The 13,573-nt window shown below is 38.1% G+C and overlaps 1 long non-coding RNA gene across 1 annotated transcript in view; it reads left to right on the forward strand.

Moving 5' to 3' along the window:
* LOC134806987 (uncharacterized) overlaps positions 1-11,379 on the forward strand; it is a 114,940-nt gene extending 103,561 nt beyond the window's left edge. Inside the window, exon 3 of the long non-coding RNA XR_010158051.1 lies at positions 10,992-11,379. This is a non-coding gene — a long non-coding RNA (uncharacterized LOC134806987). The remainder of the gene's footprint in view (positions 1-10,991) is intronic.
* The last annotated feature ends 2,194 nt before the right edge of the window (positions 11,380-13,573 follow it).

Here is a 13,573-nt window from a genome sequence, read left to right on the forward strand (position 1 = left end):
GTCGCCCAGGCTGGAGTGCAGTGGTGCCATCTCTGCTCACAGCAGCCTCCGCCTCCCGGGTTCAATCTATTCTCTTGCCTCAGCCTCCAGAGTAGCTGGGATTACAGGTGCGACACCACGCCCGGCTAATTTTTGTATTTTTAGTAGAGATGGGGATTCATCATGTTGGCCAGGCTGGTCTCGAACTCCTGACCTCAGGTGATCTACCAGCCTCGGCCTCCCAAAGTGCTGGGATTACAGGCATGAGCCACTGCGCCTGGATGATTTTTTTTTATAAGACATTTTGGATGATTCTAGATTATTTATTTCCAAAACTATGGCTTTGATTAAAGCCTCAGGATATGAGCACAATACAATCTTTCATTAAAATGTTCAAACAGCAGCAGCAGCAAGAAAGGAATGCCAACAGCATAAACAATATGTCTTATAGTCCTACCAGTGGTTGTTACAAAAGGGACACACACATATCTACCAATATATCTTGCCAGAAGGAACTTATCTTTAAAAGTATTATGGTGAACATGGAAACATACTAGTCATATAAGAGACATAGTTTATAAAAAACCCCACCGAAACCAAACTTTATGAGTCTTGGATAACCCAGAAGCTAGTATTTTTCAGTAATGAGGAGTAGAGGAAACGGTCACTGGGCAAGGCAATTGCTAATAATGAGTGTTAATTCAGTGTAGATTATGAAGTTCTGCAGGCCTGGGGAGCAAAAGAAGGAAAAGACACATGCAGCAGGAAGAGAATGGGAATAGTGAATGAAGAGGCCATTTCTTGTATTGCATATAGGGTTTTTGATTAGGAGAGGGAGTGGTTGTTAGTGTTGATCATCAATCACTACGACCTGGTATTTCAAATAACAAAAGTACCTTTGTTGTAAAGTGAAATATTTATTTTATTTGAAATGTAAAGCTACATAACTTGCAATGAAATGTAAGCCAGTATTGGTCTAAACTAAACAAAACCATGAGAAGACAATTTAATTGTGATGTAGAAGCAGTAAAAAGGGTAAATAAAGTGGCCTGAGTTTGGTCCTAAAATGATTACGATATTAAATAGTTCTCATGCCATTAAAATATTACTAGGCCTTACTTCCTTTTATTCATTGATTTAATAATACCACATGCTATTTCATGTATTTATTTCTATGGGATTTTGGTTACTATTTATAGCTAAAATTTATTTACTTTATTCTGCTTATTCACAAATAGTATTTCGACCTGGCTTGAGCTTTATAGACCTAAAAGCTTTAGCACATGGAACACTAAAACAATGCTTTTCACTTGGATGATTGCATAAAGCCTTTTTATAACAGATTCTAAAGCCTGATGCAGGACAGTATTCACACAGATGTTGAAAGAGTAAGTAACAGAGATAGGGATTGTTGTAGGGATTATGCTGTTGTTAGCTGTTGTCGTCACTTTCTTTTTTCTTCCAGAGTATAGAATAAGAAGGCATAGACCTAAGTTTCAACTGAACTCAGTTTGCTTGGACTGAGAAGAAACTCACATGGTTTCTTGTTACACTCAGAATTTAAAAAAATCCCAACTCCTAACTGTGATCCAAAAGCATGCTCTGGTCCCTGTGTGTCTGCCTAATTTCATTTTTTAAAACTAGGATTTCTTTGTTCTTTTTTAGCCATACCATTTTGTTGCTGTTTCAGGGCCTTAAACTTGGCTTTTCCTTCACTATGGACCATTCCTTTCTGGTTTTTCTGTGACTCTCCAAATACAGGTGCTTTAAGCCCTTTACATTTGCTTTTTCTTCATCCTTCAGTGTTTTCCCCCTAGTTCTTTGCCCTTTTTTCAGGTCTGTTTCCTCAAGTGTCTCCTTCTCAGATAAATTTTTCCTGTCTAAAATAGCCTTTTAGTCCCAACCTTCCCTTATTACTCCCCACTCCCTTACCAGATTGTTTTCATTATAGCAGTAAATTATATCTGACAGTCAATTTTTGTATTTGCTTCCACCATTAGAAGACAGGGACTTTGCCTTGTTCATGTCTCTGTCCTTAGCATCTAGAATAGTGACTGTCAGGGAGTAATCTAGTCAAAGTACTCAAATAAGTACTGTTGAATGGATGCAGGCTTGCCTAATTAAGTTGTAAGGACAAGTTACGATGAAGCCATTATTTCGGAGATATTTGAATATGGGTTAGTTAGGTGGGATGATAAGTAGAGGGATGAATATCCATGGTAGAGATTGAGATTCCATGAACATGTGACAGACTGGGAAATCATACTTTCACATCCTTCTGGCCACCGTGGTTAGTCTAGGGCAGCTTGACTCAAATTGAACTTAACCCAAATTGAGCTAGGCAGAGTACCTAGCTTGATTCTATGAGGCCCTGCCCTTGCCCTGTTTACCTTAACTCTTCCTTAGATCCTGTGAGCTGCTGCAACCTGGAATCCTTTTGATACTGCTGTTTTCCCCTCTTTGGGTAGTTAGAATTTAGTTTCTATTCTTTGTGCGTGTAAGAATTCTGCCTAATATCAAGGGGTAGAGATAGGTCATGTGAATTAGGTCGGAGTTAGATGTATGTTTGTAACTATTAACATTAGACCTGAGCAAGTATTGGTTTATGCAAAGGGCTGATATATGCAGTACTGCATTTTCTTGTCCTTTTAATTTTAGGTCTCTAAGACAGAGTAGAAGCTACAGAAAAAAAAATGTGTGTCTATATGTTAGGAGTTCTTAGGTTATAGGAAATCTGAGCACCTGTAGTAGTCCACATATCATTATCAATGGCTAGAGAATCTATCCACTTATCTGGTTGGCATTTAACGAGTGTGTACCATGTGTAGGACATTTTCCTTACATACAAAGGTTAATTAATTCATTTTACAGAGACACTTATTGAATGAAAACTCCATGCTGTGTTTTGCAGGGTCACAGTTAAACAAGCCCTGGCTTCCCCCTTAAAGGAGCTTACAGTCCAAGAGAGTGAGCATAACAAGCAAACAGATTTGTGCAAAGCGGCATAGGAGTGTGTGTTGCAGGGATGCCAAGAAGGGAGTCATCAGTTCTAAGGTTAAGATAGGAGAAATTTCTTGGAAGGTTCTTAAGAGATGGAAAAGTTAAATAGGTGTTTGGCAGAGAGAGGTATTGGGTGTTTGTGGAAGGAGAATTGGAATTCCAAAGAGTAAAGGTGTGGAAGTGCTGGACCAGTGGAGGAGATGTTGTTCAGAATGTCTGGAGAGTATAGCCTAAAGGGAAGAAGTGTCAGGTGAGGAATGGGACAGAAGAGGAGGCTGAAAGAGGGAGAACAGGCTAAAGAGTTGGGACTGTATATGGAGGGTAGTAAGGAGTCATTTAACCCATTTATGCCTAGTGTTCCATTATTGGAAGGCTAAGCTTGTGTAGTAAGGAGTCATTTAACCCATTTATGCCTAGTGTTCCATTATTGAAACGCTAAGCTTGTGGGGGTTATTTATATCCTGCTCATGGTCATCAACAAGGTCTGATTTTTCACAAAACAATTTGCAACCTACGGCATGAATGGGTTAAGAGACTTATTCAAGGAAATAGTGGAACATATTTGTATTTTGGCAAGTTCCCTGCCATGACAAAGTAAAGAATGGGCTGGAGGCAGGAAGACCACGGAAAGCAGATAATCTGAAGCCTTATGTTCTTAGTCACAGATCCATCCTTAGGGAAAGTGAGGCCTTGCCTGAGCAGAGGCTCTAGATGGGCGGATTGAACTTCATGAGGATGCTGAGAACAGTGAACACATTCCTGATGTGTCCAGTATATATGGCATGTTCAACTCCCCCAACAGTTGTATCATCTTTATAGCTCAGCCAGTCATATTTCACATTAAATGGCAAACCTAGGCATCAGAAATGAGACCTTGGAAAACAGCTAGATAACTAGCATTGACATAGGAATTATTGTGTAACAACTTGGCTTGGTGAGATGGATGTCTGGGGAAAATGGATGAAAATTGAGTAGACACTCAATAAATATTTCTGTGGTTGGTTATTTATATAAAAGCCTTAATCTTTTTTCCCCTTACATAGAGTGTACATTTGATTTCTTCTAGTGTGAAGCATAAGGATTTGTTTTTCATATTCAGAAAATAAAGCAGTTGAGAAAATTGTGTGATGAATGGCAAAAGCATTTAATGTTTATTTTTGGTGACTTTTATGTAGCCCTTGAAGTTTTATAGTCATTGTTACATCAGGAAAACAATTTAAAAGATTACTAGTCAAGTTCTAACAATTCCCCTAGAAAGTTACAACAAAAATGACTTCTAATAAGCTTGTTTAATATTAAATTTAATTGGAATAAGCACTCGATTTTGAATCAGTGTCTTCAAGTTTACCACCTTCTGTGACATATTCATGTTGTTAAAGATGGACAAGAAGATGGAAACTTCCATGTTGCCCAGGCTGGAGTGCAGTGGTGTGATCTTGGCTCACTGCAACCTGTGCCTCCCAGGTTCAAGCTATTCTCCTGCCTCAGGCTCCTGAGTAGCTGGGACTACAGGTGCATGCCACCATGCCTGGCTAATTTTTGTATTTTTAGTAGAGATGGGGTTTTACCATGTTGCCCAGGCTGGTCTCAAGCTCCTTGCCTCAAGTGATCCTCCCACCTTGGCTTCCCAAAGTGCTGGGATTACAGGCATGAGCCGCTGCCCCTGGCCTGATCAATGAAATTTGGATCCCAAAATTATTTTTATGGTACTACAAGCACTACATTTAGAAATAATTAGAAGCAAACACATTTAACTTGCAGAAGAAACATTTTACTAAAAACCATATGGTGATAAATAATTTTATTTATTTTTAAAGAAGCAAATTGAACACATTGGGGATTGAAATAATTTGAGAATTCTGTAAATGTACTCTTAAAATAATTGTCTCTAGGGTAAGCATGTTAATTCTGAGTGAAGCTCAGTCAATTAATTTGAAATAGGAGAGGTGATAGTAGTGGTGATGGTGGGAGTTTTAGTAGTGTTTGTTACTAGCAGCAGCCACTAGCTTTCAGCACATAGTCCATTGTTTTATATAGTGAATATTTGTTGAATATATAGTTGAAGGCCTGTTTATATGTTCCCTTCATTTATTAATTTTAGTTAATACAGTAAAGTTTAGTTTACAGTAGCTGTGTAAAATTGGGACTAGTACCCTCATTTACAGATGAGAAAATTGAGGCACTAAGGAATGAATTAAAGGTCATATAGCTAGTAAGGGCTAGGATTTGAACTCAGGCATGTCTGACCTTCAACTCAGGCTTACATCATTTGTTACTATGTTCTTTCCATCTGACTTCTGAATTCCCCTTTCAGTTTTATTTATATTAAAATCCCTAGTACGTAATCTCTGACTACAATCAGAGCATGCATATATTGATTTTATATTGAAAGAGGTTGGAAAAGGAGAACCCCACTAGAATAAATGGCCAATAAGTTTTCTGGTGGTATTGGTTGGAATCCCAGCCAACCACATTTACCAGGATTATTGCCTTAGCAACAGCCTGCCTGCCTAATCTTTAATCTGCAAAGTAGTCTGCTTCAGGAGCAGTGTTCTTGGGAAAACTTTAATCTATACACCAGGGTTTCAAAGCTGGGCCTCTTTGGCAGTAGAAACTGTAATTAGTTCAAAAGTAGAATGTAGATTAAGTAGTCACTTGGAATTTTACTGAGAAATGATTCTGAGAATGTTTTTGTACTTACTGAGCAAGTGACACCTGTTACCACCTTCAGGGGAGGAGTCCCACTGTGTGGAGGACAGCAAGGAGCATAACAACACCTACTGTCAGGAGCAGCAGTCCCAGGATGTCAGCCCACCACATGGTTGCAACTGTTGGATTCCTGAAGAGATACATGACTCACACAGGCTGTGGATGGAACAATACTTTACTCACATAGAGAAGAGGTGGCAAAGTCAGCTTCAGTAGTGAGTTGGTTGCCATGTCTAGCGGGTCTCACCCTGCAGCCAAGGCAGGGAGGTTGTGGGTGTGCCCTCATCCCCTCATGCTACAGATGAACAACCCTGTTCTCTCCTTGCCAGATATAGCAGTGAGGTTGGCCAGGTACTATATGATGTACATGCTTAAACAGAACAAAGAAAGAAACCTCCAGCCCAGAACAGGGAAAGATAGTCCCTAAGAGATACACGCAGCACAGCTTGTGAGAACTCTATCTCTTTATAAGGAAATGTAGGCCCAGGCACATCCTTATGTGGCTGTGCAAGGGGCCACAGGCTGCACATGAGTGGGCTTCCCAAGGGTCCTTAAGCTGTAACTGAAACGTCTCATGCTTAGGAGTATAACAGAGTTCTCTGTTTTAAGAATTATTCTTAATTATCGGTTATTAGTCTGGCAACTGGATTTGAGATTTGTTTGCATTTTTAAGAGTATGTGTGGTGTTTTAAAAGTGTTAGATTATTTAGGCCGGGTGCAGTGGCTTACGCCTGTAATCCCAGCACTTTGGGAGGCCAAGGCAGGCAGATCATGAGGTCAGGAGATCGAGACCAACCTGGCTAACATGGTCTTTACTAAAAACACAAAAAACTAGCTGGGCGTGGTGGCGGGTACCTGTAGTCTCAGCTACTCAGGAGGCTGAGGCAGGAGAATGGCGTGAACCCGGGAGGCGGAGCTTGTAGTGAGCCAAGATCGTGCCACTGCACTCCAGCCTGGGCGACAGAGTGAGACCGTCTCCAAAAAAAAAAAAAAAAAAAAAGGTTTAGATTATTTACACTCAGTGTCATGAACTAATCCTTACAGGTAATTCTATTTTCTAATACTTTACCAGTTTCCTACACTGTAGCACAGGGAGCTGTTCCTTTGTTAACTTATTTGGGTTTCTGTCAAGATGGAGAGTTAATATAGGCTGTTGGCTCCTCCCAAAACTAACCATGGAGAAACTACAGAAGTAAGAGGAAAGCAGAGATCTGAGGAAATACCTAAAATAACTATGAAAAATTATAGGGGTGACTGAGGCTGTTGCAAATTGGTATGCCTGTGTATGTGGTTTCGTGTAGGGCGCAGGGTGTCCTGAGGCATCAATCAGGAGAAGCAAAATTGTTTTAAGTGTTTTTTTTTTTTTTTGTCTTTGAAGTTTGAGGTTTGATGTGACTTTCTCCAATTGCTTTGAGACAATGATTGCCCGCCCCTTGCCACAGAAATTGGTGTTAGTTGGGTTATTTCAGGGCAGCACTAAAGGCTGATGGGGTGAGGAGCTGATGAAAACGGGTACAAGCCAACCAGCTGCCCCAGGGCACTGACTCCTCCTGGAGCATGCAGATTATACCCTACTGAGATTGCCTTCTTCCAGTGCTGCTTCTTTCTGGGACTTTAAAGGCTAATCCCTTTAAAAGAGTTACCCTTTAAAGGATTTACATTTTAAAGGAGTTTCCTGGTGGTAGGCAGCAAACTGGAGTGATCAAGAGAGATTTTTGTTGCCAGTGGCTCATCCCTTCCATCCTTCTCAAATTCACCAAGAGGGACAGTACTAGGACTTGTGTTTTGGCCATTTTTTTCATGTATGTTTCTAGACCTAGTAGCTCATAGCTTGTGTTGAATATGATCCCAGAAGCCAAAATAAGTATATGGAGAGTACAGCCACTATTGGAAATATGAGGAGATAACAAAAGGAATAGTATAGACTTAATGAAGCAGAATTATCGAACTGAGGGATCAATAATTAAAAATAAACATAATAAATGTATTCAGCAATAAAGGACAATAGTAGCAGTATTAACAAACAAGAAGTCATAAAAAGAACAAAGTAGGAATGCTAGATTGACAAATATAGGACCTGAAGTAAAGAGCTTAATCAGATAAATAGGATGGATATAGATAAAAGTGGATTGTTGAACTTGAATATCACGTTGAGGACCTCTGAAGGCAGAAGGAAAAGCAGAGATAGAAAATATATATTTTTTATTTTTGAAGAGACATCTCACTATGTTGCCCAGATTGGTCTCAAACTCCTGGGCTCAAGCGATCCTTTCACCTCGGCCTCCCAAAGTATTGGGATTACAGGTGTGAGTCAATGCACCTGGCTCAGCAGAGACAGAAAATATTGGAGAAAGCTAAGAAACATGGAGGGAGAGAGATAATAGTGCTAGCATTCAAATAATAGAATTCCCAGAAGGGAGAAAAGAATTTGAAGGAGAGAAAAATATTCAAATAAATAATGATGGTAAATTGTTCAGAATTAGGAAGAACAAAGACTTCAAATTCAAAGGGCTAAAAGAGTATCATGAAAGAAAGACAAGAAAAACCCATATCCTGGTAAACTGTAGTGTAGTGAAATTTAGGAATATCAAAACCAAAGAAATCTAAAATATTTTAGAATGATAGCATAGATTATCCATATGGAACATGAGTCAGACCAGATTATCTTTTCAGCCCCTATGTTCTCAGTTACTCTGCATATTTGAGGCGAGGGAAATCACCTATATAATGTATAATTCAAAACTTGCAAAATAAATTTATGAATTCATATTGCATTTGATAAAGTATTTCTCAACATAATAAGGGATATATTTTCTATATAACCTTCCTGATTGAAAAAGATACAGGGTGGCAGGTCATGATACATAACCTTGTAATTTTGTATAACTATTTGGGAGAAGTTACTAGCATTTTCATTAAAGAGATACATCTCTTTTTACTTTTGGGAGTGTGTACATGCTGTTTTCTTTGATCTCATATTGCAGTATGTATTTTTTAGAAACGTGCTTTTGCAGCCATAGATACAATGAAGTAGATGATTTTCTAACAATAATATATAACATAAATGATTTTTAATCACATTGATGCAGGATTTTTGCTCCTTTAGCTCAGCTACTTTTGGCTTCTTGTCTCACCACCAGGAACATTTAGGCTCACAGGCACCAGAGATTGAGTGGAGTAGAATTTATTAAGCAAAAGGAAAGCTCTCAGCAAAGAGAGGGGTCCTGAATGCAGGTTGCTGGATGCCCCCTCACAGTTAAATACCAGGGCTTTTATTTAAAAGCTGATGAGGCTGGGTTCCTTATTTGTATAAGATGCCAATTCCTGGCAGCTCCACCCAGTCCTTCCGGTGTGCATATGGCCCCTTAGTTTGAGCCGCTCCATATGGATTTATTTCCCCTACTGCCCATGTGTTAAGGAATGGAATTTTCTACTGCGGGCATGTTTAGGCAAGCCCCCTGTGTAAGTTCCCTTACCTGCACAAAACATCTGGTGTAAACACTTGTGGGGCGTGTCGGAGGTTGTCTGGGGACCCTTCCCTTACTGTCTGCCTAAAGCAAGATGGCTAACTCCTTTCAACATGTCCTCATGCTCCTAGATTTTAATTCATTTAAATATCATGTTATTATTGCTTGTGTACCGGACAGAAGTCTGTCCAATAGAAATGTGAAGCACATATGTAATTTAAAATTTTCTGATCTCACACCTGTAATCCCAGCACTTTGGGAGGCCGAGGCGGGCAGATCACCTGAGGTCAGGAGTTTGAGACCAGCCTGGCCAACATGGTGAAACCTTATCTCTACTAAAAATACAAAAATTAGCAGGGCATGGTGGTGGGTACCTGTAATCCCCGCTACTCAGGAGGCTGGGACAGGAGAATTGCTTGAACCCAGGAGGCAGAGGCTGCAGTGAGCCCAGATTGTGCCACTGCACTCCAGCCTGGGCGACAGAGGGAGAACTCTCTCTAAAAAAAAAATAAAATAAAATAAAAAAAAAAAAGGATGAAGTTAATTTTAATTTACTTGATTTAACCCAATATATTGCAAATATTGTCATTTTGATATATAATTAGTATACAAAGTTATTGAGATATTTTACATTCTTTTCTCTATGCTAAGTCTTTGAAGTTTTGTGTATATTTTATGGCATATCTCAATCTGGACTAGCCACATTTCAAGAACTCAGTAGCCACATGTGGCTAGTAGCTACTGTATTGTCAGCACATCTTTAAAGCAAATAATTGTTCAATATTCTGAGAATTGTTGAGCAACTTAAGAACTGCCTTTAAGACTTCCATTTTATTAAGAATTTGTAGAACTGGATAGTTCTGTAGCAAGTGAAACTTGTATCTATTATAGCTTGTAATAAAAAGCATTAACACAGCAATACGTTATATGTTTGCTCTAGTTTTAAGGATAGAAATTACATCAAAGCACATAAATCTACAAAAAGTTCTGAGATTGATCGATTGATTTCTACAGCTTTATTTTCTTAAGTCCAGATAGTTCTGCCTGGATGCTTAACAAGCAGTTCAGACTTAACATGGACAAAACTGAATCTTAGTTTTTCTTCCAGATTTATTCTTGCTCCTATTAGTGAGTAGCATCTTCATTCTTGCCTTGCATAGGGGCCAAAAAATCATGTCTTGACCTGCAGCTAGAATGTTGGTGAAAAGTCACAGCCTACTGTTGTAAATGTCCTGTTTCCTTAAGTCCTTTGTTGCCCATATGTTTACTATATGTCTTTAACCAAAAATATTTACTGTACTTTTAGGTAATGTTAATGTAATTAAAAAAATCAGTGGCAACTTATGGCAAATACATATGTTTTTTGGTAGTTGACTTTAAAATTATGTGAACTCTTTGATAGTTCACATGAGAGCACTGTTGAAGCATCTTAGTAGGACAGATTTTAATTCATGCTGGCATTAATTTGATTAAATAAAATTGATGATTAAAAGCTGATTAAAATAAACTGAGGGGGAAATAAATCAGGCACAAATAGCAGAACAGGAAAATCAAGCTTTACATTTGGTGCTCTGTGCTTTGTCCAGAGGATCTTGTGACCATTCATTCAAAACATTTTACTAAAGAAAACAAAATTTAACTAAGACATGCAAGATGAAAATCTCTCCCTCCTCCTAGTTGTATAACTGTTGGTGGTTCTTTAATTGCAACAAAGTGCATTTTTATTTAAAGATTGTGGCTGCTTCAAAATAATACTATTTGGTGCTTCCTGTGTGTATTGAGACCTCTTGGAACTAACATTGCCTATGGGTTTTTGTTCCCTTTCCCTTTTCCTAGGATGTGTAATGAAACATGAAGACGTCAAATATAAAGGATGGCAATTGCTCAGACTTGTCCTTTGCTTGTCTGGTTATCCATCAAACACTATCAGTGTGATTGTGCCAGAAAGTATGAAATAATGTTATTGGAAAGCAGTCAGTCAACTTTATGTCAAGGTCACTTAAAAGTCTCAGCCAGCTGTTCTGATATCAAAGAGCATTTTACAAATATGATATATTAAAATGATTACTCTTAGGAAGTGTATCCCCAAACATGCTTACTTTACCCTGACTCTTGATTTTATGCCTTGGTACTTTGAGTAGAATAGGGCAGGTACAGATAATAGTATGTCACAGTGGTCTAGAATCTACACCTTTCCTGCTTGCAGTATGGTATTAGCTAGGGTCCATTCCATCACGAAAGTGGCAGCTCATCATTTTGGGCAGTCAGAAAAATAGGCAGTTGTTATAATAGCTACATTGTTTTTTAAAAAACTTATGCAAGCAGGTAAGGGTTTTTTCACTTTTAGACCAGCATCTTTTCTTTACCGTAGAATCTAATTATTGTCTCTAATCTAAAAGGAGATAGAAAAATGTAGTAACCTAAAGGAAACAAAGAATAAGAAAAATATCTACTTTTCGTAAGAATGGAATTTTGCATGTAATTTGATTTACTAGGTGACCTAAGTTAACAGGGAACTGATTTATATTTTTACTGGTATTAATACATTACATTCAGGGGTTTCTGTGTTGTTAAAGGAATTCTGTGTCATTTGAAACTTCTATGAATTTAGAAATGAGAAGACATCAGTGATCTAGGTGGCTACTTGTGATGATTCCTAATTTTGTAAGGAAAATAAAAAGGAGATGGAAAAAGGATTTGGAACAACCCTGATGTGTTTGTTACAACATTTCAAAATATGTCTATTTCATTTTCCTTCCAACATCCTCAATAATGAGTTTTGTCTCTAAATTTGTGATGAATTAAACATTTGTGAAATGCATCCTATGTAATGTTGGATCAGAGGCTGAGTGAAATTTCCAATTGACATAAATGTGCTTATCACAGTGAAGACATTATACTTTTCTATTTTCATTTCATAATCAATGGTTTCTATTGATTTTTGTCTGTTAGCAATGGAAATTATTTACTTTTCTTCTTCTGTTTTGTTTTAAATATAATTAGGAAAGTTTTATAATTAATCACAAGGCTCTAGTTTTAATAGGTGAAACATGTTTATGTGTAACTGAAGTTAGTCACACAGTTTAAGAAGCTCATTTTAGAAGGGCTTAAAAATAAAAATCCTTTAGTAGAGCAACAAAATTGTGTAATAGTCTCATTTATTTTTAAAGAAAAACTGTAGTATTAGTTTATGAATAAAGAAAATAGCTTAAATTTAAACTAAACCGAATGAGTCCAAAAATAATGCAGTATCTGATTATTTCAGTTAGATAAATAAACTTTGAGTGAGATGTAGAGGCACACTGGGCTGTTCTATATTTTAAAACATTTTCAACATCTACAAAGGCAAGATGTCTATCGAGGAAGACATCATTGTGCTCTAAGAGAGCAGAGAAAATTAAGTCACAGAGGCAAGGAAAAGTAGCTGAAGTACTAAGCAAATGAATACTTTCTGCAGCATCTGTTAACATAAACATTAGAGGTATGTTGTTAGCCATCTGAGGCTACCGTCTTTGAATTATACATTTGGATCAGTGGTTTGAGGTTCAGCTGTTGGGGAAATGGAAATCTCTATGCATTCTTGTTGATTACTTGCTCTTCAGTTCTTCAAGTGCATTTCCAAGGACTATGTTTTGTTACACAACAGATTATTGTCACTGAGGCATTAGTAATAATCTTGTCCACCTCCTACACTCCACTCCCCATTGCCTTGTTGTTTCATTTTGTTTTTGTTTTTGAGACAGGATCTTGCTTTGTCACCTAGGTTGGAGTGTAGTGGTACAGTCATAGCTAACTGCAGCCTTGATCTCCTGAGCTTAAGGAATCCTTCTACCTCAGCCTCTCGAGTAGCTGGGATTACAGGCACGTGCCACCACACTTGGCTGATTTTTTTATTTTTATTTTTAGTGGAGATGAAGTCTTGCTATATTCCCAGGCTGGTCTCAAACTCCTGAGCTGAAGCAGTCCTCTTGCCTGGGCCTCCCTAAGTGCTGGGATTACAGACTTGAGTCACTGTGCCCAGCCCACTCTCAATTGTTTATAGCCATTCCCAAATGTTAATGAAAGTCCAAATTGGGGGAAAAAGCGTTCCTGCAGAAAATGATAGTGTATATTTACATATACATGTCTTTTCTGTGTCTCTTCACTTTGGTAATTAATATAATTGTGGATCTTTGACATTGATTTTAGATTACTTAATAAAGAATGTATTTAAGTGTAGTGCAGAATAGATTATCTTTAATGTTTGCAAAAAGTGGTACACTGTTTAGTAATATTTAGGTAAAATGGTAAGATTGCCAGTGTAATGGGCAGGCTATATGTCTGGAAATAGGCTCAGCAGGAAGTTAAAGGAATCATGGTCTATACTGCTGACAGAAGATAAACAACATGCACTATGAAACCCACTATTCAGTCTGGGC

The sequence above is a fragment of the Pan troglodytes genome, chromosome 5, assembly GCF_028858775.2.
Source record: "Pan troglodytes isolate AG18354 chromosome 5, NHGRI_mPanTro3-v2.0_pri, whole genome shotgun sequence".
Lineage (NCBI taxonomy): Eukaryota > Metazoa > Chordata > Mammalia > Primates > Hominidae > Pan > Pan troglodytes.